Source organism: Nycticebus coucang, chromosome 1 (assembly GCF_027406575.1).
Source record: "Nycticebus coucang isolate mNycCou1 chromosome 1, mNycCou1.pri, whole genome shotgun sequence".
In the NCBI taxonomy this organism is placed as follows: Eukaryota; Metazoa; Chordata; class Mammalia; order Primates; family Lorisidae; genus Nycticebus; species Nycticebus coucang.
Window position 1 is genome coordinate 94,460,792 of NC_069780.1, and position 24,955 is coordinate 94,485,746.

Genomic DNA, 24,955 nt, shown 5'->3' on the forward strand with positions numbered 1-24,955 from the left:
GAATGAAGTAAAATTGAAAGTATTTCCACTTATGTCAGAACTAAGCAAGGATGCCCACTGTCTCCACTGCTCTTCAACATAGTAATGGAAGTCTTAGCCATTGCAATCAGGCAAGAGAAGGCAATCAAGTGTATCCAAATGGGATCAGAAGAGATCAAAATCTCACTCTTCACAGATGGTATGATCCTATACCTGGATAATCCCAGGGACTCAATTACAAAACTCTTCGAAGTGATCATGGAATACAGCAGCATCTGAGGATACAAAATCAATATTTACAAATAAGTAACTTTATATACTAACAATAGTCAAGCCGAAAATATAGTCAAGAACTCTATTCCTTTTACAGTAGTCTTAAAGAAGATAAAATATCTGGGAAGTTTCCTAACAAACAAGGTGAAAGAACTCTTTAAAGAGAAATATGAAGCTCTGAGAAAATAAATAGCTGAAGATGTTAACAAATGGAAAAATATACCATGCTTATGGCTGGGAAGAATCAACATTGTTAAAATGTCCATACTACCCAAAGAAATCTACAGATTTAATGCAATCCCTATTAAGCACCTCTGTCATACTTTAAAGGGCTTGAGAAAATAGTGCTTCATTTTATACGGAATCAGAAAAGACCTTGAATAGCCAATATATTACTCAGAAATAAGAACAAATCAGGAGGTATTACATCACCAGACTTCAGGCTATATTATAAATCTATAGTTCTCAAAACAGCATGGTATGGCACAAAAACAGAGAGATAGGTTAATGGAACAGAGTAAAGAACCAGGAGATGAACCCAGTTACTTATCATTATTTCATCTTCGATAAGCCTATCAAAAACATTCAATGAGGGAAAGACTTTCTATTTAACAAATGGTGCTGAGTAAACTAGCTGGTGACCTGTAGAAGAATGAAACTTGACCCCACCTTTCACCATTAACAAAAATTGATTTGCATTGGATAAAAGAAGTAAACTTAAGACATGAAATTATAAAAATACTACCCTGTTTCCCCGAAAATAAGACAGTGTCTTATTTTAAGGTGTGCTCCCAAAGATGCACTAGGTCTTATTTTCAGGGGACATCTTATCTTTCCTGTGAGTAGGTCTTATTTTTGGAGGATGTCTTATTTTCGGAGAAACAGGGTAGAAGAGAGTGCAGGGAAACACTTGAAGAAATTGACCTGGAAGAATACTTTATGAGGAGGACCCGCTGTGCAAGTGCAGCAAAACCAAAAATACATTAATGGAATCTGATCAGACTAAAAAGCTTCTGCACAAGAACACAGTAAATAAAGCAAACAGACAACTTTCAGAATGGGAGATTTCTGAAGTTATGCTTCTGACAGGTCTGACAACTAGAATCTACAGAGAACTCAAACTAATTAATAAGAAAAGAACAAATAACCTCATTTCTATGTGGGCAAGATACTTGAACAGAAACTTCTCTGAAGAAGACTAGAGCATGGCCTACAAACACATGAAAAAATGCTCACCATCTTTAATCATCAGAGAAATGCAGATCAAGACCACTTTGAGATATCATCTAACTCCAGTATAATTAGCCCACATCACAAAATCTCAAAACTACAGCTACTGGCATGGATGTGGAGAGAAGGGAACAGTTCTTGAATGCTGGTGGTAATCCAAGCTAATATGACCTTTTTGGAAAGAAGTTTGGAGAACACTCAAGGGACTAAAAGTAGACCTACTGTGTGATCCTGCAATTCCTCTACTAGGTACATACCCAGATGATCAAAAATTACTTTACAACAAAGAAATTTGCACCAGAATGTTTATTGGAGCCCAATTCATAATAGCCAAGACATGGAAATAGCCCAAGTGCCCACTGACACATGAATGGATTAAAAAATTGTGGTATATGTACACCATGGAATACTACGCAGCCATAAAAAAGGATGGAGCCGTCACGTCTTTTATGTTACTTGGATGGATCTGGAACATATTCTTCTTAGTAAAGTATCTCAAGAATGGGGAAAAAAAAGGATACAATGTACTCAATACTACTATGAAATAAATATATAATCACCTACACATTCATAGGAATGGTAAAACATAACTTTAGCCCAGAAACTAGAAGGGAAGAGGAAAGCGAGGGGAGGAGAGGAGGAAGGCAGTAAGAGACAGGGTATTTGGGGGGACCTCACCTAATGTGCATGATATAATGGTACATTTCAAAACAATTAAGAAAAGAGTATAATTGTGATGGATGTGTTAATTAGTTCAATGTAAGCATTTCACATTGTATATTAAATCAGTACACTAAACCCCATAAATGCATCAATGTACACAGTTATGATTTAATAAAGAAAAAATAAATAAAAATACTAAAAATATATATGTATATATACACACATATGCATATAAATATGAATTTATATATATATGTACACATATATATACATATAAATATATGTATAGCAGAAGGGGTCAACTGTAAAAGGGATATATATGTTGTAATATGTCCCTGGGACACTAGGTGGCACTATAATTTTTTTTAGGAGACAGAGCAAACAACCTCTGTGGTTCTTATTCCTAAGTTAGTTGCCTTGGTGATTGTCTGGTTGATTCCTTAGCATTCAGACCCTGCTGGGTGGGATCCCAAAGCACTCTTGAATCCTTCAGGGGCAAGTCTCACAGTGCCCTGTGACACCACTTCCTGTGAGGTGTGGGAATTCCTCAGTCTGTCCCAGTAATGGAGTTCTAATCCCAACAGATGGAATTAAGACAGCCATGCATCAGGCCCCTGCTAAGACCTTCTCATGACCTTCCCACAATGGCAACCCCCTGGCCACAGAGACCTTACCAGCCACCAAACCACTGGTAAATCCAATCCAACTAGCATTCAAATCTGGTTGCTGTATACCATTCAAGTCTACCCACTCTTCTAAACTTTCCATTGAATGTGTAGCTTCCCCCTAAAACCGAAAACTCTGCAAAAGACTTCCTCCCATCTGAGACCTCCGTGGGGGGAGCTGGCTAATCTCCAGGGTTGCAATTGCTTGCCTAATGTACCAGATTTTCACTTCTCTGGATCATATGCTGTATCTAGCTCACCCACTCCTTGCCCTAGTACCTGAGCTATGACTGCAGGCAAAGTCCCCATACCAGGAATGGATGGGTTCTCTCTTTTTCCCCAGTTGTACTATGAGAGCTCACCTGAAAAATCCTTCAGGTCTGCCATCTTGCTCCATCTCTTATAAGGAGTAACTTTTAGCTCTTTAGTCTATGCTTCCTGGGAGACAACCACCATTCTCTGCTCATAGTTTCAGAGGTTTTTATCCACTTGAGAATAGCTAAGGCACAGGTTAGAAATAATATAAGAAAGGAAATGGGAAAGGAAGGGAGAAAAAAAGGAAAGACAAAAACACAGAGATTAAAGAAGAGACTGAAATGCATGACTGGAAATTTTAAAAGATAAAACTTTTAATATTTGCTTAGTATTATTTTAATATAGAAATACTATTTAATTAAGATTTATCTGGACTTTTGCTAATATAATTAACTATAATCTCATGGTCACAAATGAAATATATCTTCACATATATCTAATATTTCTAGTCATATTAGAATAAATTTACAAAATGAAAGCAAAAAGTAGTTGCACATTTCTCAGATAGCTGTTCTTAGAATACATAATTCCATGACAGGAAGCACTAGAACCATTCTAAATGTAGGATGAACTTTATATCCTTATAAAAGAAGAAATAAACATATGTACTCTTAGACCAGAATTTAATGAAGTTAACACATGTATTTTCTGAAAGACATCATATATTGGAGTTTAAGTGAAAGTACAAATGTAGATTTTTCAGATAGAACTAAAGAACACTTTTATTAATCAGTACTTTAGAACATAAATTCATAAAGGGATTCTAGTATATCTGTACATTTCCATAGTATTTTTCTTTTGTAAGCTATGATGCATACTGTTTTCTAGTCACTGAGTTATTCCCACCAGCAATGTCTGAAAATTGTAGCTACTATGCTTTCTAATAAATACTTAGGTTGTCTCAGTCCTAAAAGTTTAACATTTCTCTTAGCACAGTGTCCTCCAACTTCATCCATGATGTTGTAAAGACAAAATTTCCTTCTTTTTAAAAACTGAATAGCACAGAGTATGTCTTAAGTATTCTTACCATAAAAGAGTGATAAATATGTGCTACAAAAAATGAAAAAAGGTTAACCTTTCTGGTGTGTGTGTGCTGATAACCCACAACGATTTTAATGTGTAATCCCCTAATAAGTAATGAAATTGTGTATCTTTTCCTGTACTTATTTGTCATTTATACATATCTTTGGTGTCATGGCCACTAATATTTTTTCCCCATTTTATGACTGAGTTATCATCTTGTAAACAAATTCTGTCATATTTTTGGATACAATTCTTTATTAGATATTTGCTGTGCAGTTGTTTCTTTGACAAAGTGGTGGCTTCCCTTTCTTTTTCTTTACTTTTACTTCAGATTAATATGAGGGTACAATTGATTAGGCTACACTGTTCTCTTTTCTACGACAAAAGTTCAAGTTGTAGTTGAGCCCTTCACCCAGGGGGTGTGACATATACCCTTACATTGTGCACAATAGATGAGAGCTTATCGATTCCCCTCCCTTCCCCCCTTCCCTCTTCCATCCTACTCCTATTTAAATATAACTGTGTTTATCTATTGGTTTCACATTAGCATTGAGTACATTAGATGCTTGTTTTTCAACTTTTGTGATGCTTAACTAGGAAGAATTAATGATCAGAAGCCTTCATAAAGGTTTGCCTTTTCTTTCTTAACAGTAATTACTGAGGAGCAACTGTCTGCAGTTGAATTTTCATGAAATTCAATTTATCAATTTTCTTTTACTATTTGTTCTTTCATTTTCTAGCTAAGAAATTCCTGCCAAATCAAGGTCACCATGTTTTCTTCTAGGAACTATTTATCTTTAGCACATAGATTTAATCTATAATCCATGCAATCTTTTTAATGGTGCTGCAGAATTATTTTACATTCTTTTCCTGGTCTCACGGAGTTCCTTCTCTATGCACACAATAGTACTCAGCAACAAAACAAACAAACAAAAAACAAAGTTGTCAATGTTTCCCCTAAAGTACTTTGGTTCTCAATTTTTAGCAAACTGTCTCTTGAAATTCTGAACACTATCTGCTGCACTGCTAGGCTTCAGTTCAGGTTGCCCCCATGCCCCCATAGAAAATTCCTCCAGGCAATGTAAGTTGAGTAACTAAGTTTTATCTCATTTGTTTCTTTTTTCTTCAAGCATTTCAGTCTTTATGCTGTTTGTCATCTGAAGACTGTTGTTTCATATATTTTACCCCCACATTTCTAATAACTGGCTTTCAGAATGTAATTGCCACAGCTGTTAATTCTTCATGGGTAGAAGTTGAAGTCTCCACAATGTGTTTTGGTAATCCAAATATAACCTTTTTTAATGTGTTGGCCTTGATAACTCCTGAGGCACTTGATTTGTTTTCCTCTACATTTCTTTTTAAGAGATGGTAGTATTTAGCATAAAATGTAGAGCACAGAATTTAGATTCAAAGAACATCTGGAAATAGCTAGCTGTCTGATTCACCTAAGTTAATAAACAACATTTCCCCTCACCTTTCTCATCTACAAAATAAGGTATTCATATCCATCCTACAGGTTTGATGTACATACTAGAAACAATATTTTTATAATAAATACCTGTAGCTCAGTAATAATTTTTATAAATTTTAACCATAGAAAATAATTCATTTATATACAGGAAAAAAGTCAATATGCTTTTCACACATGGAAAACGCAAACTGAAAGCTTTAATATATCATGATTATGTAGTATCCATTAGGAAATTTTACTTAAATTAATCACTGAACATTAATTTAAGTAAACTTTGTTCTAAACAATTTCTTCGAGGATGTGAGTGCAGCAAAGAGCCTTGGAAGACAGAAGTAACATCTCCATCCAGAGCAAAGAGAATGTTTTCTTACAGTCTTGAAAGACAGATAAAAATAGCTCCTCCTTCCAAAGCCCTGTATGGGAATACTTGACGCTCACATATGAAATATCTCAAAGCCTAGTTTTTTGTTTTTAGTTTTTTAGGTTATTTTTTCTGTAAAACATTCTACTGTGTGTGCAAGAGTCATCACCCCATGGAAACAAGGTTCAGGAACTGGAGTTAAATGTTGAGGCTGGAAAAAAAAAGTGTCAAGACTGACTATCACTGTGAGTAATAAACTATTGTTTTTGTCTTTGACCTGGGAGTCTCCTGTCTTCCAAAAACAAACATGAAACTAGAATAGTTAGTTTTCAGGGAGTGTCACCTCTTAGATTAGTCACAGTTATTGATAACAAGTACCTCTTTATTTATAGTTCAAAATGAATTTCACCTAAGTCAAAAGTCTCAAAGTATTGAGAGCCAATAAAGCAATGATTTTAAGGTTTTTGGAACTTACATCAGAAAATTATCAAACTGCACTGTAAATAAGAGAGGAGGATTCAACCTTGTAGAGATGCCAATTGTGCCCAGATTGATCTTTTATTTAATTGCACACCAATTTTGGTGAGCTAGTTTATGGAATTCCTACTGGCAAGTTGGTCAGATTTGAGGGAACTGGAAAAGAATTGGGGAGAACTGTACTCTCTGTGTTTAATGTTTTCATGTATTACATATATTGCCTTCTTTAAAATAAATAAAAGGCATAAAATGATAAGAAATGATTTATCACTCTCATAAATAATAAAAATAACTAAGAAACTTAATCTTTATTATTCTTGGGTACAAAATTAGAATCTGAGGTGAATTATGCAATCAGGCTTTCTTCTTCATTTTTAAAATGTTAATGAAAATAGTTTACCTTTATTTTCTCATGGCCATGTACTTCAACAGACAGAAATACATATAGTGTTCATATTTCAGTAATTTTAGTTAGATAAAATGTTAAAACTTTAAGCTCAGTGACTAAATTATATCTTTTGCAGTAGACAGTTATTTAATGTATAAGGTGACACATTTTCTATTTAATGTTTTATGACATACATTTCATATATTTCTATATCTTTCGTTTTCTGTTTTCTGACATACATTTTCTATTCATATTATACAAGATGACAATTTATTCTGCTTCTACATAGAAAAAAGCAAGATATTTACTGTAGCCTTTCTTCATTTTTGTGAAAAAGAGTCAGGATGTGCATTAAGATTGTCAATGAGTGTTTTCCATGCTTGTCCTCCATTTATGAGTTCTGTGACCTCCTCATAAACTTGGTTACTAAGAAAGGAAATACAACAGAATGTGGTGATAAAAGCATTCAAATTATTTTCAAATTCTTGCTAAATTTTCTATATTCAAAGGCTTCAAAATTCTAAAATATCCAGAAACTCTATTTTTAATTTTGAATTTCATTATTATTTTCAGCTTTAGAAGTCTGAAGTAGTATATTTATGTTGTATCCTCTTCATAGTTCAGTCAATTAAAAAAATTACTTTTTAAGAAAAAGCTTGTTCTCTTTCTTTTGAAGACAACACTTAACACGATTTTGAAAACTTAATGTTACCAAAGTTCATTGAAAATGTCAAGGTACTAATTTAAGTTTTGTGTTTACCAACTTTACTTGTTTTTTTTTTTATTTCATAAACTTTAATTTGCCACTGAAAATACATATATACATAAAACCCAAATTGGATATTTAATTTGATTCGATATAGATTATGCATCTGATTTTAGCCATAGGTCAAAGTCTTTGAGCATCATGATAGAGACACAGGTAGTCATTTTTAGACATACAGATTCTTACCCAGTTTTTCTTTTACAAACATAGACATTTTAAGTGCAGAAAACAATTAAAGTAGCCAGTAACTCCAGAAATCTACTAAAATCATTGATATTGCAAAGACAAGATTTTTGTTAGCTAATATAACACATTGGGGGAAAACTCTTGAGGTGATTTGAATAATAACACGCAAAGGCCTTGGCATTATCTTTCACCAAATGTAAAATTAAACTAGAACATAACTAAGAAATTATTTCTTTGCAAGTCTCACTTTCTAGCTATAACTGAAGTTAGGCCTTTTCTGATTTTTTTCCTTCTATTGCATCCTAATCTTATTAAATTTATCAAAACTTGGTTATTTTCTTTTAGTAATAAATTTCTTCCCTTTCAGTGAACTCTTAACTAACTTAAGACATAAAATAATTTAATCAAAATTTTCCAGCGTATTATATTTTAACATATGCTTAATAAATTTAAAAAAGAAATAAATGGCTACATTTCTATCTTTATTAGCCTATAATTTCTATTTCTCCTAAGCCATAATGCTTATTTTGTACAATAGAATAGATTTTAAATCAGGTTACACTTAAGGACTTTCTTCACTTCCTGGAATTTGGACTAAGCTTTGTTTTGACCTGGAGTGTTACTTCATCATAAATCAAGTATAAGCTGCTTGACTAAATAATTTTTTATACTCAGTATAAAAAAAAAAAAAACTTCTGAAAAACTTAACCCAAGTAATAATTTTTTTCTTCAGTTGACATCATTGCCTGAATATAATTTCTGGATTAGTCAAATAAATATTTTGATATATTCCTCAGGTATTTGGGATATAGAAAAAAATATATATAAGAAGAACTTAAATAGATTTTTTAAAAAGTTCTCAGGAATTGTTTTCTTATGTTGTAGGTACAAACATTCCCCCAAAATTTGCTTCTGAAATTAAAGATAAAATACTTAGTTACTTTCAGAGGTAACTTTTATTTGAAAATAAACCTCTATTTCTGTACACTGAGGTAAATTTATTTGCAAATACAACTTGCCTTCTGATGTAAAATTTGAATGAATAAGAAAACTTACATTAAAAATATTCATTTTATATGTTAATACACCAACAAAGGATAAACAGAGACCAGAATAATGCAGTATAATAGAAGTTCTCCATCTGGACCAACCCCTCCTATTAATCTAAGTGTAGAGTGTCCAATAGGTGGTTAATATGTTTAATGTAACTCACAGAAGTGAGCCATGATAAAAGTGGTCAAGGATGCAACTTAATGTTTAGTTAAGAAATTCACCAGAAATCTATGATTGCTTTATATTTTTCTTATCTTAGTTAATTTATCTAAGAATATTTACTTTTTCTTGTTTTGTTTTTATGAGCTATGTTTATAAAAAGGTCCTGCTTTATTGAAGAGACAAAAGAACTTAAGCCAGTGTGTTTCACATCGTGAATCCCATACCACCTAAGACTTGACTGAGCAAACTTTAGTGAGGTGTGATGAGCATTAAAATAGAATCAAATAGGCTGGGAGCAGTGACTCAGGGCTGTAATTCTAACATTCTGGTAGGCCAAGATAAGAGGATTGCTTGAGCTCAGGAGTTCGATACCAGCCTAGCAAAGGCTCTACTAACAACAGAAAAATTAGCCAGGCATTGTGGCAGGCACTTGTAGTCCCAGCTACTGGGGAGGCTGAAGCAAGAGGATCGCTTGAGCCCAGGAGTTTGAGCTTGTTTTGAGCCATGATCATTCCATGGCACTCTAGTCTGGGAAATGAAGTCAGACTCTCTCAAAAAAAAAGAAGAAGAAGAATAGAATAGACTAAGAAAGAAAAGGAGATATCAAAGTAACTGCTAAAGTAGTATTATCTTGTGACCTTTTCACTTAAAGTATATATATGTCTATATTTATGTGCCAGGATGTGAAATCAATCTCTTACTGTAGACTGTGGTCACAAAGCATGAAAACCACTGCTTAAGACAGCAAAATGGCTGAGGCTAAAATACGAGTGTGATCAGGAAAGCATGTGTGGATGGGAGGCAGAATTGACAAGCTTATACTCTGGCCAGAGAGTATTATTAGCTATAAACAGTCATAAGTTAAAAGTTCCTAACCAGAAGAATTTGTGCAACCCCATAAACCAGACCTCAACCACTGTCACATATCTCAGCAGAAATCTGACCTCTCTCTGACATCACCACAGTTTCAGAAACAAACCAGACTAGTGGGTCTGATGCTGAGAGACCTTTTTATGGGATCCACCTGCAGTCTTTTCTATACTATGGATTTCCTTTTTTCCTTGTGTCTACTCAGCAAGAAAATAGTAACTGCTGCACACTCTATTCTCCTTCTTTGTTCAATCAGACCTTAAGTGAGGCCTTTGCAAAACCACCTTCCTATCTTTATCTTTTTGCCTTTTTATTTCTACTTTTAAAGACCATCCATTTTGCAATACCACAGTCTCAGGTAAATATCTATCAGGGAGAGGCATTATGGAAAATTGTTTCCTTCTCACCTGTTTACTCCTTTTGTCTAGCAGCGAGATGCATTGCTCAGCTAAGTACAGCTAAAGCATCATCTGGCTGTGACCTTTACATTTGTAACTTTTAGCTGTTTACTCATTCTACTTGTGAGTAGTGGAGTGTCTAATGTAAACATAGATGATGAAAGGGCTCCTCCCCTTTACTTTGAAAACTGGAGGTGCATTTGCCAATGTTTGGAAGAGGTCAGGTTCTTGCCAAGAAGGATAGCGTGAAGTTCTCCTAGCCTTTAGCTGCTCACAGGAGGTTCTTAGCAAAAAAACAAAACAAAACAAAAACAAAGTGATAACACTTTTCATCACTTGCAACTTATAACTTGGCCTTGACCAAATGTTAGTGAGTTGTGATCAGCACTAGGATAGGATAGAACAGAATAGAATAGAAAGTGACAATAATTTTCATTATATACAACCTATGACTGCCCTGAGCAAATGTCAGTGACCAGCTAAATGGAATAGAATAGAACAAAATAAAACAGAAAAGAATACAAAGGGACAAGAATTTTCATTGCATACAACTTATGACTTGGCTCTGAGCAAACCTTAATAACCAGCTTTAAAAATAGAATGGGGGAGGTGGAGCATGATGGCGGACAGGACGGACGTGTAGCCCACCTCTCCCAAGCCACCAGGTGAGAGGAAAGGCGGTCTGGACCTTCCCTGTGTGTGGATTATTGGAGTGGACAGATAGCTGGAGACGCCCAGAGAACTGGAGAATATGAGGGGTAATTTAAAATCACAGACTCTGTTGTAGAGAATCTTCCCTGCTCGGCCCCCCTCCCCCACGGAGGTCAGCAGCTTGTAAATGCTGACAAAATCCAATTGACAAGTAATTAATCCTGAACTGAGGGAGGCATCCGAAAGGAGAGCCACTCAAAACCACAGGGAGCTGGGCAAACTGTTGGACAATTGAAGGGAAGGGATCCTGCCCAGGAAACAGACATTTTGAACTACCGAAAAGGGCGGGCACCTTTCCCCCAGGTGTTGGCGGTTCAGACTGCACAGTGAACTGGCGGCCACCCATCCAAAACTCTGAACCATAAAACCCGGAATAAATCCCACAAGCGCTCCAACCACGGAACGGCTTTGGCTTCTGGGGCCGCGGAGCAACTGAAGCCGTGGACCGGCTTTGGCTGCTGAAGCCCGGGGAACCAGCTACAGGAGACACCGCGTGAACTCAGCACCACTCCCCTTATGGCCGATTGCAGCGGCCAGTTTGCGGGTGAACCTGGGAGCAGAGTGGAGGGATTTAGGAAGGTGGAAACCTGCACTGAGTGGGAGGGTCGGTCGCAAGTGCTGTCTGGAGGAGAACAGCCGAGGTTGCACAATTCTTAGGCGACAAACTTTTACAGAAACTCCAAAATGGCGATCGGCCATGGAAGGTGGTTACCATGGTAACGGTATAAACTATATTTGGTTTGGTTTAAGTGGGGTATTTTTTTGTTTTTTTTTTTTTGCTGTTGTTTTCTTTTTGTCTGATTTTTCCTCACCATTTTCTTAGAGGAGATTTCGATAATTTTTTATTATTACATTCTATATAGATATATTTTTTATTTCTATGTCTTCTAATTTTAATTTCTTCTTTCTTCTCACTTAACATTCCTTCTAACACCACTTTTTTCTCTTTTTTTTCCTTTCTTTCAATTATTTTACGATTATCACTGTTTTTATTGCAGTTGTTCTTATATTGCTGTTGTCGTGGCTATTGCTTGTATGTTTATGTGTTTCCATCTATCTCTGTATCTATGGGCCCATGTGCCTGGTAACCTTTGTATCTATTTATTTGTTCATTTGGACTCAATGAGCTTGGTGTTATGACCTGTAACCCTGAGCTCCTAACACCCCGCTCCACTCTCACTCTGTGATCTGGAGACCTGCCCCCTCAGGAGTCCAGATTCTTGGCTGAACTCTCAAGAGGTATAGACAGGACCTGGACTGCAGCTGGCCAGTGCTGACACTGTAGCAAAGGAGTCAGAAGACAACAGTTGGCTGAGAGGGAATTACACTAGAGCGGTGGTGCCCCGAGGTGCAGAGCAACAGCCATCTTCAGCAATAACAAGGCCCACCCCCAGATATCCCATAGCCTCTCCTCCTGTCTTCCTGGGCAACCAGATGAGGCCAAGCATCTTCTCAGATGGCAACCACCACGGAACAGACCTGGGACTGAAACACAGGCCCCGTGAGTAAAGGGTTTTCCTGAGATGGTACCGACCTGGGTGGAACACGGGGACTAGAAAACACACCCGCAGAGCCGGGAAACTCCTAGGGTGGGGCTGATCCAGAGAACCGCTCTACTGAGCCTAAGACGCACCTGGCCCTTAGGGGATCACCAGCCTATAGACAAAGGAGGCCAAGAGGCTACAGCCAACAACTGATCATGCTGCGAATACAAACCCGCAGGACTAAAGACAGGGCCTGAGACACAGGTTCTGGGAACTCAAATCAGCCTCTCCTCTGCAGAGGAATCTGGCAAGGTCAGAAATAAACTCCCACAGGGTTGTTCCCTTCATCCAGTAACATAAACTAAGGGTGGGGCTGGAACTGAGTGAACACCTCCAGCCTCCATCAAGTGCCCGAGGTTGACAGGCCACGCCACTCCCTACTGGATAAAGACAGAGAATAGTGGCCTCGTCGAGCAGACACAGACTACCCTGTGACTTAGGCAGGTGCAAACCCCTGGAGTATCTGCTTACTGCAGACAACTGACTGGGTCACAGCCCTGTGTGGCTAGCAGAGACTGGGTGTGACAGAGCTGCAAGGTGGGGAAGGAGGCATCATTCTTCCCAGACTGATCTATTTACTGGTGGCTCTTCCTGACTCCACACAGCAGTGGAGCAAGCCATTTTAGAGCAGCCACCAGAGCCCTGTGACCCAGTTCCCAGGGACCTCTTGAACTCTCCCACCCGAGGCAGCTGCTGACTGAGACAATTGACTTGGACCTTTTGAACTGAGTCACTCACCTGGGGACTATCCAGGTGGTGCCATTGGTGTGTGGTTGTAGGAAGGTTTGATTTTCCTTTGCCATTTGTTGCCTGTGGTGGGTGGGGTGACTTAATTGCTGGTATTTCTCAACAGCTGAGACTTCAACCCAGAGTAACTGTTTCACTAGGGTCACATAGAAACCAGCTGAAAACAAGTCAGAACCACTTAGCCCCTCTACACCAAACAGGGCCCCAGTTTCTCAGGCCACAGCACTGTACGGGTCCTCGAAAAAACACCAGAGGAAAATCAAAGGGAGTAAAACAATCATGGGGCGGAATCAGCGGAAAAACTCTGGTCACATGAATAACCAGAATAGATCAACCCCCCCAAGGAAAGATACGGCAGATGTAATTGAAGATCCCAATCACAAGCAACTGGCTGAGATGTCAGAAATTGAAATCAGAATTTGGATGGCAAACAAGATTAACAAAATGGAATTAGGAATTCGTGGAGAAATTCAAAAGCTGTCTCAAGAATTTAACGAATTTAATGACAAAACCACAAAAGACTTAGACACACTGAAACAAGAATTTGCAGCCCTCAAAGATATAAAAAATACAGTAGAATCCCTTAGCAACAGAATGGACCAAGCAGAAGAAAGGATCTCTGACATCGAAGATAAAGCATTTGAACGCTCCCAAACTCTCAAAGAGGAAGAGAAATGGAGAGCAAAAATGGATCACTCACTAAGAGAGCTCTGGGATAACTCGAAGAAGGCAAATATCCATCTCATAGGAATTCCTGAAACAGATGAAGTGGCCTCACTGGGCGCAGAGGCACTTCTGCATGAAATTATGAAAGAGAATTTTCCAGACATTCCTAGAGAACTTGAAATTCAGATAGCAGATAGCTTCAGAACCCCAGCATGACTCAACCCCAACAAGACATCCCCCAGGCATATCATAATTAACTTCACTAAAGTTAATATGAAGGAGAAAATTCTCAAAGCTGCCAGGAGAAAGAAATCTATTACCTTTAAAGGGAAGAACATTAGAATGACTGCAGATCTCTCTGCTGAAACTTTTCAAGCCAGAAGAGGGTGGTCATCAACGTTTAATCTCCTCAAGCAAAATAACTTTCAACCCCGGATCTTGTACCCAGCTAAACTGAGTTTCATTTATGACGGAGAAATTAAATACTTTAATGACATACATATGCTAAAGAAATTTGCCATAACTAAACCAGCTCTTCACGATATTCTCAGACCTATCCTCCATAATAACCAACCCAATCTTCTACCACAAAAGTAAACTCACTCAGAAACTTCTGATCAAACTCTAACTTCCACAATGGCAAAAGGATTAAAAATGCCCACTGGACTTTCAAAAAACTCAATACCCCAAATTTCACCAAACTTATCAATGCTCTCCATTAATGTGAATGGCTTAAACTGCCCTCTAAAGAGACATAGGTTAGCTGACTGGATACAAAAACTCAGGCCAGACATTTATTGCATACAAGAGTCACATCTTAACTTAAAAGACAAATACAGATCAGGGTGAAAGGATGGTCATGCATATTTCAGGCAAATGGTATCCAGAAAAAAGCAGGGGTTGCAATTTTATTTGTGGACACAATAGGCTTTAAACCAACAAACATAAGGAAGGACAAAAATGGTCACTTCATATTTCTTAAGGGTAAGACTCAATATGATGAGATTCCAATTATTAATATCTATGCACCCAACCAGAATGCACCTCAATTTATAAGAGAAACTCTAACAGACATGAGCAACTTCATTTCCTCCAACTCTATAATAGTCGGAGATTTTAACACTCTTTTGGCAGTGCTGGATCGATCCTCCAACAAAAAGCTGAGTAAAGAAATTCTAGATTTAAATCTAACCATCCAGCATTTAGATTTAGCTGACATCTACAGAACATTTCATCCCAACAAAACTGAATACACATACTTCTCATCAGCCCACGGAACTTACTCCAGAATCGATCACATCTTAGGTCACAAGTCTAACCTCAGCAAATTTAAAGGAATAGAAATTATTCCATGCATCTTCTCGGACCATCATGGAATAAAACCTGAGATGAGTAACAACAGGAATCTGCATACACATACAAAAACATGGAAGTTAAATAACCTTATGCTGAATGATAGCTGGGTCAGAGATGAGATCAAGAAGGAAATTGCCAAATTTCTGGAACAAAACGACAATGAAGACATGAACTATCAGAACCTCTGAGACACAGCAAAGGCAGTTCTAAGAGGGAAATTAATAGCACTGCAAGCCTTCCTCAGGAGAACGGAAAAAGAGGAAGTAAACAACTTAATGGGACATCTCAAGAGACTGGAAATGGAAGAAAAATCCAACCCCAAATCCAGTAAAAGAAAAGATATAACCAAAATCAGAGCAGAACTAAATGAAATTGAAAACAAAAGAATAATACAACAGATCAATAAATCAAAAAGCTGGTTTTTTGAAAAGGTCAACAAAATAGATAAACCTTTGGCCAACCTAATCAGGAAAAAAAGAGTAAAATCTCTAACGTCATCAATCAGAAATGACAAAGATGAAATAACAACAGACTCCTCAGAAATCCAAAAAATCCTTAATGAATATTACAAGAAACTATACTCTCAGAAATACGAAAATCTGAAGGAAATCAACCGTTACTTGGAAACACGTCACCTTCTAAGACTTAATCAAAAACAAGTGGAAATATTGAACAGGCCCATATCAAGTTCAGAAATATCATCAACCATACAAAATCTCCCCAAAAAGAAAAGCCTGGGACCAGATGGTTTCACGTCAGAATTCTACCAAACCTTTAAAGAGGAATTAGTACCTATACTACTCAACCTGTTCCAAAAGGTAGAAAAAGAAGGAAGACTACCCAACACATTCTATAAAGCAAACATCACCCTGATACCCAAACCAGGAGAAGACCCAACAAGAAAAGAAAATTATAGACCAATATCACTAATGAATATAGATGCAAAAATATTCAACAAGATTCTAACAAACAGAATCCAGCAACATATCAAACAAATCATACATCATGACCAAGTCGGTTTTATCCCAGGGTCTCAAGGCTGGTTCAATATACGTAAAGCTATCAATGTAATCAGGCACATAAACAAATTAAAAAACAAAGACCATATGATTCTCTCAATCGATGCAGAAACAGCTTTTGATAACATCCAACATCCATTCATGATTAGAACACTTGAGAAAATTGGTATAGAAGGGACATTTCTTAAACTGATAGAGGCCATCTACAGCAAACCCACAGCCAGTATCATATTGAATGGAGGTAAATTGGAATCATTTCCACTTAGATCTGGAACCAGACAAGGCTGCCCATTGTCTCCATTGCTCTTTAACATTGTAATGGAAGTTTTAGCCACTGCAATTAGGGAAGAAAAGGTGATCAAGGGTATCCACATAGGGTCAGAAGAGATCAAACTTTCACTCTTCGCAGACGATATGATTGTATATCTGGAAAATACTAGGGACTCTATTACAAAACTCTTAGAAGTGATTAAGGAATACAGCAGTGTCTCGGGTTACAAAATCAACATTCATAAATCGGTAGCCTTTATACCAACAATAGTCAAGTTGAAAAAACAATTAAGGACTCTATCCCATTCACAGTAGTGCCAAGAAGATGAAATACTTGGGAGTTTATCTAACAAAGGACGTGAAAGATCTATATAAAGAGAACTATGAAACTCTAAGAAAAGAGATAGCTGAGAATGTTAACAAATGGAAAAATATACCATGCTCATGGTTGGGAAGAATCAACATTGTTAAAATGTCCATACTACCCAAAGCAATATATAATTGCAACGCAATCCCCATTAAAGCTCCACTGTCATACTTTAAAGATCTTGAAAAAATAATTCTTCGTTTTATATGGAATCAGAAAAAACCTCAAATAGCCAAGACATTACTCAAAAATAAAAACAAAGCAGGAGGAATCATGCTACCAGACCTCAGACTATACTACAAATCAATAGTGATCAAAACAGCATGGTACTGGCACAAAAACAGAGAAGTAGATGTCTGGAACAGAATAGAGAACCAAGAGATGAATCCAGCTACTTACTGTTATTTAATCTTTGACAAGCCAATTAAAAACATTCAGTGGGGAAAAGATTCCCTATTGAACAAGTGGTGCTGGGTGAACTGGCTGGCAACCTGTAGAAGACTGAAACTGGACCCACACCTCTCACCATTAACCAAGATAGACTCTCACTAGATTAAAATTTTAACCTAAGAGATGAAACTATAAAAATACTAAAAGAGAGTGTAGGGAAAACCCTTGAAGAAATTGGGTTGGGCGAGTTTTTTATGAGAAGGACCCCCCGGGCAATTGAAGCTGCTTCAAAAATACACTATTGGGACTTGATCAAACTAAAAAGCTTCTGCACAGCCAAGAACACAGTAAGTAAAGCAAGCAAACAGCCTTCAGAATGGGAGAAGATATTTGCAGGTTATGTCTCCGACAAAGATTTAATAACCAGAATCCACAGAGAACTCAAATGCATTAGCAAGAAAAGAACAAGGGATCCCATTGCAGGCTGGGCAAGGGACTTGAAGAGAAACTTCTCTGAAGAAAACAGGCGCATGGCCTTCAGACATATGAAAAAATGCTCATCATCTTTAATCATCAGAGAAATGCAAATGAAAACTACTTTGAGATATCATCTAACTCCAGTGAGACTAGCCTATATTACAAAATGCCAAGACCAGAGATGTTGGCGTGGATGTGGAGAAAAGGGAACACTTTTGCACTGCTGGTGGGGATGCAAATTAATACATTCCTTTTGGAAAGAGATATGGAGAACACTTAGAGATCTAAAAATAGATCTGCCATTCAATCCTGTAATCCCCCTACTGGGCATATACCCAGAAGACCAAAAATCACACCATAACAAAGATATTTGTATCAGAATATTTACTGCAGCCCTATTCATAATTGCTAAGTCATGGAAAAAGCCCAAGTGCCCATCGATCCACGAATGGATCAATAAATTGTGGTATATGTACACCATGGAATATTATGCAGCCTTAAAGAAAGATGGAGACTTTACCTCTTTCATGTTTACATGGATGGAGCTGGAACATATTCTTCTTAGTAAAGTGTCTCAAGAATGGAAGAAAAAGTACCCAATGTACTCACCCTTATTATGAAACTAATGTAGGACCTTCACATGAAAGCTATTTCCCAGTTATAACCTAAGAATAGGGAGAAAGTTGAAAGGGAGGGGAGGGCGGGGGGAGAGAGGGGGAAGGAGAGGGATTAATGGGATTACACCTGTGGTGCATCTTACAAGGGTATATGTGAATCGTAGTAAATGTGGAATGTAAAGGTCTTAGCAAAATAACTAAGAAAATGCTACAAAAGCTATGTTAACTAATGTGATGAAAATGTGTCAAACGATATATGAACCAAGTGTATCGTGCCCCACGATCATACTAATGTACACAGCTATGGTTTAATAAAAAAAAATAAAAATAAAAATAAAAATAAAATGCAAAGTAAAAAAAATAAAATAAAATAAAAATAGAATGGGATGGGATAGGATGGCATGGCATGGCAGAGCATAGCATAGCATAGAAAAGAATAGAATAGAATAGCAAACAAAGAAAAGGACATATCATCCCTATGTACTACGGAAGATGATTCCATCAACACCCCATAGAACTTAATACTGAGCCCACCCGTATTTTCTGCTCATAAAAGTTAAGTTCTCAAAGATAGCAGGAACGTACAATCCCTAAAAGTAGCTCCAATTCAAACCTTCCTTTATATATCCTTTAAAGTCACAAGTCATTCTAGACTTAAACATTTTTATATACCTCTATTTCATAAACAAGAAAATATGGAGTATGTGATCTACTTTTTTCCAGAATTCCTTAGCACCATCAAAAGACTGAGCAAAGAGCCATGGAAATTACAGATACAGAAATAGAAAAGTAGTTTAATTAAAATACATTCTCTTCCTGTCTGCCAGGATCTCATCTTTAGAGATAGCACTCTTCCAGATGAGAGTGGCCGCTGTCCTTATCTTGGAAATAAGACAAATCTGGTATTTCACTCATGTCTGTTGTGGGAATCCAATATCTCATGCTGTCACAACCACTAATGGAGTGTCACTATAATCCATTGAAAGTGAAGCATCCAGAAAATAAAATAAAAAGAAGAATCAAATGAAAACAGAATATTTCTTGATTTTCAGGAAAGATTTCTTACAAATTACATATGGCATTCATGAATCATGAAATAATATGGAAACTAAACTATGTTATGTATAAAGTATCCTATGAAAAATTTAAAAAGATACTTTCCTTTTATCTTAAAACCCTAGGAAACTCTTCTGTCTCAAAAAATGCATCCAGCCAATTCTAAAGACAGCAAAGCTTTGAAATCTACTATTCTGGAACCCCATTATGTGGTCTCAGAGCCCCAGTCATTATGGGGATATCAACTGATTGAAAATCAATTAGGTGAGAATCAGAATAACTTAATGAGGAATTTGTGTCTTATTTCTTCTGACAAATACAAAGAATATTAGGATTTGCATCCTTGTCTTGGAAAAACACAGGAGAAGTCATAGTCCAGGCTCAGCCCAGCCTAAGGTTTTAGGTCCATTAGGAAATTGGTGATGCACTAATTTAAGCTTTGAGATATTCTGTGATGACTATAATAATTAAACTAATGTTTCCCAACTCTCAGGATTGCCCCATGTCATGTCACCACCACAGTTAGTCATCTTACAGGGAGATGAGTCTTTACTCTGTATCAGTTATGATACTATAAATATTATCCATGATGTATGTTAGAACTCTTAGGCACACCCTCCCTGGGCCTCTTGTCCACATTCGGGCTTTAACGTGGCTCAGATGCAGGTGACTACTAGATATTCTTTTCTAGCACTCACTGTTCCTTGGAGCTTCTATAAAGATACCTCACATCACCAACTCATCCACAGTTTTCTCAGGTTTAACAGACTCAAAACAAAACTCACCTTCATCTTTCTAACCTGCTCCTCCTCTAGCATTTCCTTTCTGCAGGAGGGCAATTATAATCCACTTCATCACTCATGCTGGAAAATGGCACAATGCTGGCCCTTTTGTTAGCTGCCATATCCAGTAATCAGATCTCAACGTCTTTTAAGTTGGGCCTTCTTCATCATTTTCACTTACTCAGTGGGTGCTTACTGAACACATGTTGTGTGCTAGCAATCCTAAAATTGAGTTTAATTCAGGCACCAAAGCAAAACAAAATCCTGCCTTTTTAGAGCTTAAATTCTAGTTAAGAAAGACATAAAATAAGTAATGAATGAAATAAATAGGTTATCAGAAGTCAGTATAGGGTATAAACTCATAAATGGAATATAGGAGTCAGGGAATTAAATATTTAAATGGGATTGTCAGGTGAGTCTTATTGATACAGTACTATTTGAGCAAAGTCTTAAAGAAGGTACGAGAGCTCACCATGAAGATAAGGAAGAAGATTGACTACAGCCAAGTCAAGGAGGAGTGGTGGCTGGAGGCCATGAGGCTGGAGATGACAGTGGTGGAGACAGTCTTCATTACTTAACCTCCACACCAGTTTTTTTCCCCACTGTGTTCCTCTCTACTCTCTCCAACCACCAGAGTTCTCTCTCTCCAACTCAGATTGTCACAACCTCTCCTTCTTAAACGTCCCAGTAGCTACCCACAGACCACAAGAAGCAGTGAAAGTCTTAGCTGGGCATAAAGGTTTTCATGCAGTGGTTTGTGTTTGCTTCTGTAGATAGATTTCATTCATTCTTCTTACCATGTGTTTTAAGTCCAGCAACACCAAAATCTTTTCATGTCATCAATACTAATTTTTTTTTTTGCCCGTATATCTCTCTGTTGGGCCTTCCATGCAGAATTTCTATCTGTCTTTTATTTGGCTAAAAAATAATCAATACATTTATCACTAACCACCTCTAATGCAGATTCAATTCAGCACACCTCCTTTTTCCTACCTACGCATATTTCTACCATTACTCTTGTTAACCATGTTACAAATATGTGTCTATATGTATGTCTTTTTTCCTTAGGCTCTGAGCATCCTGAGTATAAGGATTGTGTACCTTAGGCTTAGTAGATGCCCAATAAATATTGTAGATAAATGATTATTACTATGTCTAACTTCCTACAAAATAATGAGATTTCAATTGGACTTTAAAATGAACTTTTGCTTCTGATCATTGCAAGATAAAATTAAGCATTTTTTTTTGATTGTCATGGGCCTCAAATTTTTTGTTTCATTTGATTTTTAAAAAATGTGTATCTGTGTATCCATGCACACATGTGTGCAAAATCATTTATTTAGCCATCTTTTCTGGAATTCTACTATGAGGTCAGACAATTAAGTTCACAAACTCATCTTAGAAAAATTGCTACATACCTCACTACTAAAAATAACTATGGTTACCCTCAAAATACTCCTCTTGGCCATCTGGTGACCATAATGATATTTGGCAATGAGTATATACACTTTTCTAGAATAAGTTTGTGAACTTAATTGTCAGACCTCATATAATGATTGCTCTGATGGCCATTCCAGAAAGAGTTCCAAAATTGCTTTGGGGGTTGGTCTAAGTGGTGGATTTGGTCCAGAGCTTCCCAAGGGGAAGACCTGGAAGGTATGGACCTTCAAGACCTTCAAGGAAGACATTCAACAATGAGGCATGTAACACATTTTCTAAGATGAGTTTGAAAACTTAATTGCCCAAGCTCATATACATAAAACACGTTGTTTTCACTCAAGGAGGTCAACTTAATAAGAAGACATACATATTATAAGTAAACATACAGCGTACGTGCATTTATGAAGAGCTTCTTTTCAATTTATGAAGCCTTTTCCCAAGATAATGTCAATCAGCTGATTAATTAACAAAGTTCTCATTTTTCCATAAACACATCATACCTTTCCCAGGCCCTACCTCTCCTGTAATATTTTCTTGTTCTCCTTCTTGACAGATCTATTCTTTTATCTCTATGTAAACTTTAACTGTCTTATAAACACAATTGAAGCACCACTTTTTCCCTGAACCCTTTTTGCTTATAATAACAATGAGGTCCACCCTTTCTACCTTTGAACTCAGAGCATTTGTGTTTCCATCATTCTTATGATAAACATAATTTTGGGGCCATTATTGTGATTTCTTATTTATCTTGTGTGTTGGCTTCCTCTTATCCTGATTTTAAAATATGAGAAAGCAGAAATGATTTGCTATTCTCCATATTGTCATCAGAATGAATATTTGCTGAAGAAATCGAAGTACCTAAAACTTGCATGAGCTAAAAAGATTTGCTGGTTATTTGCATTTGGAGATGACTGATTAAAGTAAACAATTATTTCCACAAACCAATCTGGAATTCATCTCTCTCTAGGAAGAATAATGGGCAAAATTGAAGACAATTCCAGCTTTAAAATTTTTACTAAAAGCTTTAAAAAAAAAAGTAAATGGACATATCTGAATGATAAGGAAAACTAATGAGAAGAAAGGGGGGCATGTCCTTCTGTTTGTCTGATTGCAGAAAAACAGTTCATATTCTTTCTTATTTTTTTCTTCCTTGTGAGTGACTATTTCAGTTACTCTTGTCTAACTGCAGTTGCTTAGTGTTGATGAACTGTGTTGCAAACCAGGGAACAAAATAGAAATTTGGAGTATATTTTTGTTCTTTCTTTCTTTTATCTCCTGATATTTTCTCTGGAAAGTGGAGTAATCTGTGTACACAAATGGGCCATATTTTTTCACTGAATACTGGAGTCCTTGCATTAACAGTATGTGAAAATACAATAAATCAGAGATAGTGCCATATATTGCCCCAAGAGAGACACTATTATGTACCATGAGAAGGACCTGCTAACCTGGAACCCAATGAGCTAGTTTTCTACTGCCTGTGTCTAAAGATCTAGTTTAGATCCTAATTATTACAGATCTAATTACTTTAGAAGAAGCTATGACAAAAGCAGTGAGAAAACACTTTCCTATCAAGCAAGCATGGCTAATAATTTACTTCTTTTTGTAGGAGGAAACCCTTATGATCTGGTTTTCTCAGATGACAAATTTTTATTTTATTCACCTTTACTGTTTTCTAATCTTTGTAGAGTGAATTAACCTTAATGGCTATGTGTGGTTCTGAGTTGATTCATTTATCTTAAAGTGACTTTAATGTATCTTGTTGTCTGTCTCTTTTTGGTTTTAGGTAGACTATGCGATGTACCCTTCTCAACCAGCCTGCCCTTGTCAATTAATCTGTTGTTGATCTGATTTTCACCCACAAAAGTAGGTTTAACATTAAGCAGTCCCCCAAATTGGTATTTCGGCAGGCTGGTGATTCCTCAGCACAATACATGCAACTACATTTACACAAACACCAGATGTCTGAGAACTTTCCAAAAGAAGTGGTGTGGCCCAGGGAAAAATGACCAAGAGAGATGATGTGACCCATACATGTTCTGGTATGAATGGGTGGGTTACATATCCAGTTTCACTGTTTACTGTCTCTTTGCCCTGTTGTTCCTATCTGTATAGGAGAATGGCGATACTTACTTCTTAGGATTAAAGATTAAATGAAATACGTGACTCAACAGTAAATGTTTTAAAAATTTAGCTATTGGCTTGACATGCTGGCTCACACCTATAATCCCAGCACTCTTTAGCTGTTGGCTGAGGTGGATGGATTTCTTAAACTCAGGAGTTCTAGACCAGCCTGAGCAAGAGGGAGACCCTGTCTCTACCAAAAATAGAAACTCCAGCCAGGCAGCCGGGAGTCTGAGGTTGCTGTAAGCTATGATGAGACTGTGGCACCCTACCCAGGGTGACACAGTGAGACTCTGTCTAAATAACTAACTAAATAAATAAATAAAAATTTAGCTATTCTTACTTTTATAAAATTTTCCTCATTTTGACTTACTGTATCTGTACCCCGTACTTAGGGAGGATAAAACCTTAAACTAATTCACATCAGCATGTTAATTTGCTATTCAATGAAATGACATTTGGTAATGAATTCAAAATGTATTGAATACTCATCTTCCACTTGAGCCCATCTTTTCTTTCCTCCCTTTCTTCTTTTCTCTCTCTCTTCTCTTCTTCTTTCTCTCCTCCTCTCTCCCTCACTCTTTCCATTAATCTTTTTCTCTCTCTTCCTTCTTTCTAGTTTTCATACTTTATGTTCTTTGTATTCTATCAACTGTTTTCAGCCTTTAAGCAAAGAACCACACAGTTGAATCACAACTTATTATTATTTTTAAAATTCTTGTAGAGATGGGGCCTGGGCTGGACTCAAACTCCAGGCCTAAAGTGATCTTCCCATTTAGGCCTACCAAAATACTGGGATTATAGGTATGAGCCATCGTGCCCAGTCTGAATCACAGCTTAAAGCTCTCACTGTATGTCTCTGATGGACAGCTCTCCATTCCCTCTCTTCTTACTCCTCTTGTAGGGCAGGGTGACTATGCTCAATAATAACTTATATATTTCAAAAATAACTAGGTGAGTAAATTTTGAATGACTCACCATAAAAAATAAATGAGGTGATAGGTTTGTTATCTCAATTTAATCATTTCACATTGTATACATACATCAAAATATCACATTGTACCCATAAACATATGCAATTATTATTTGTCAATAAAAATAATATAAAT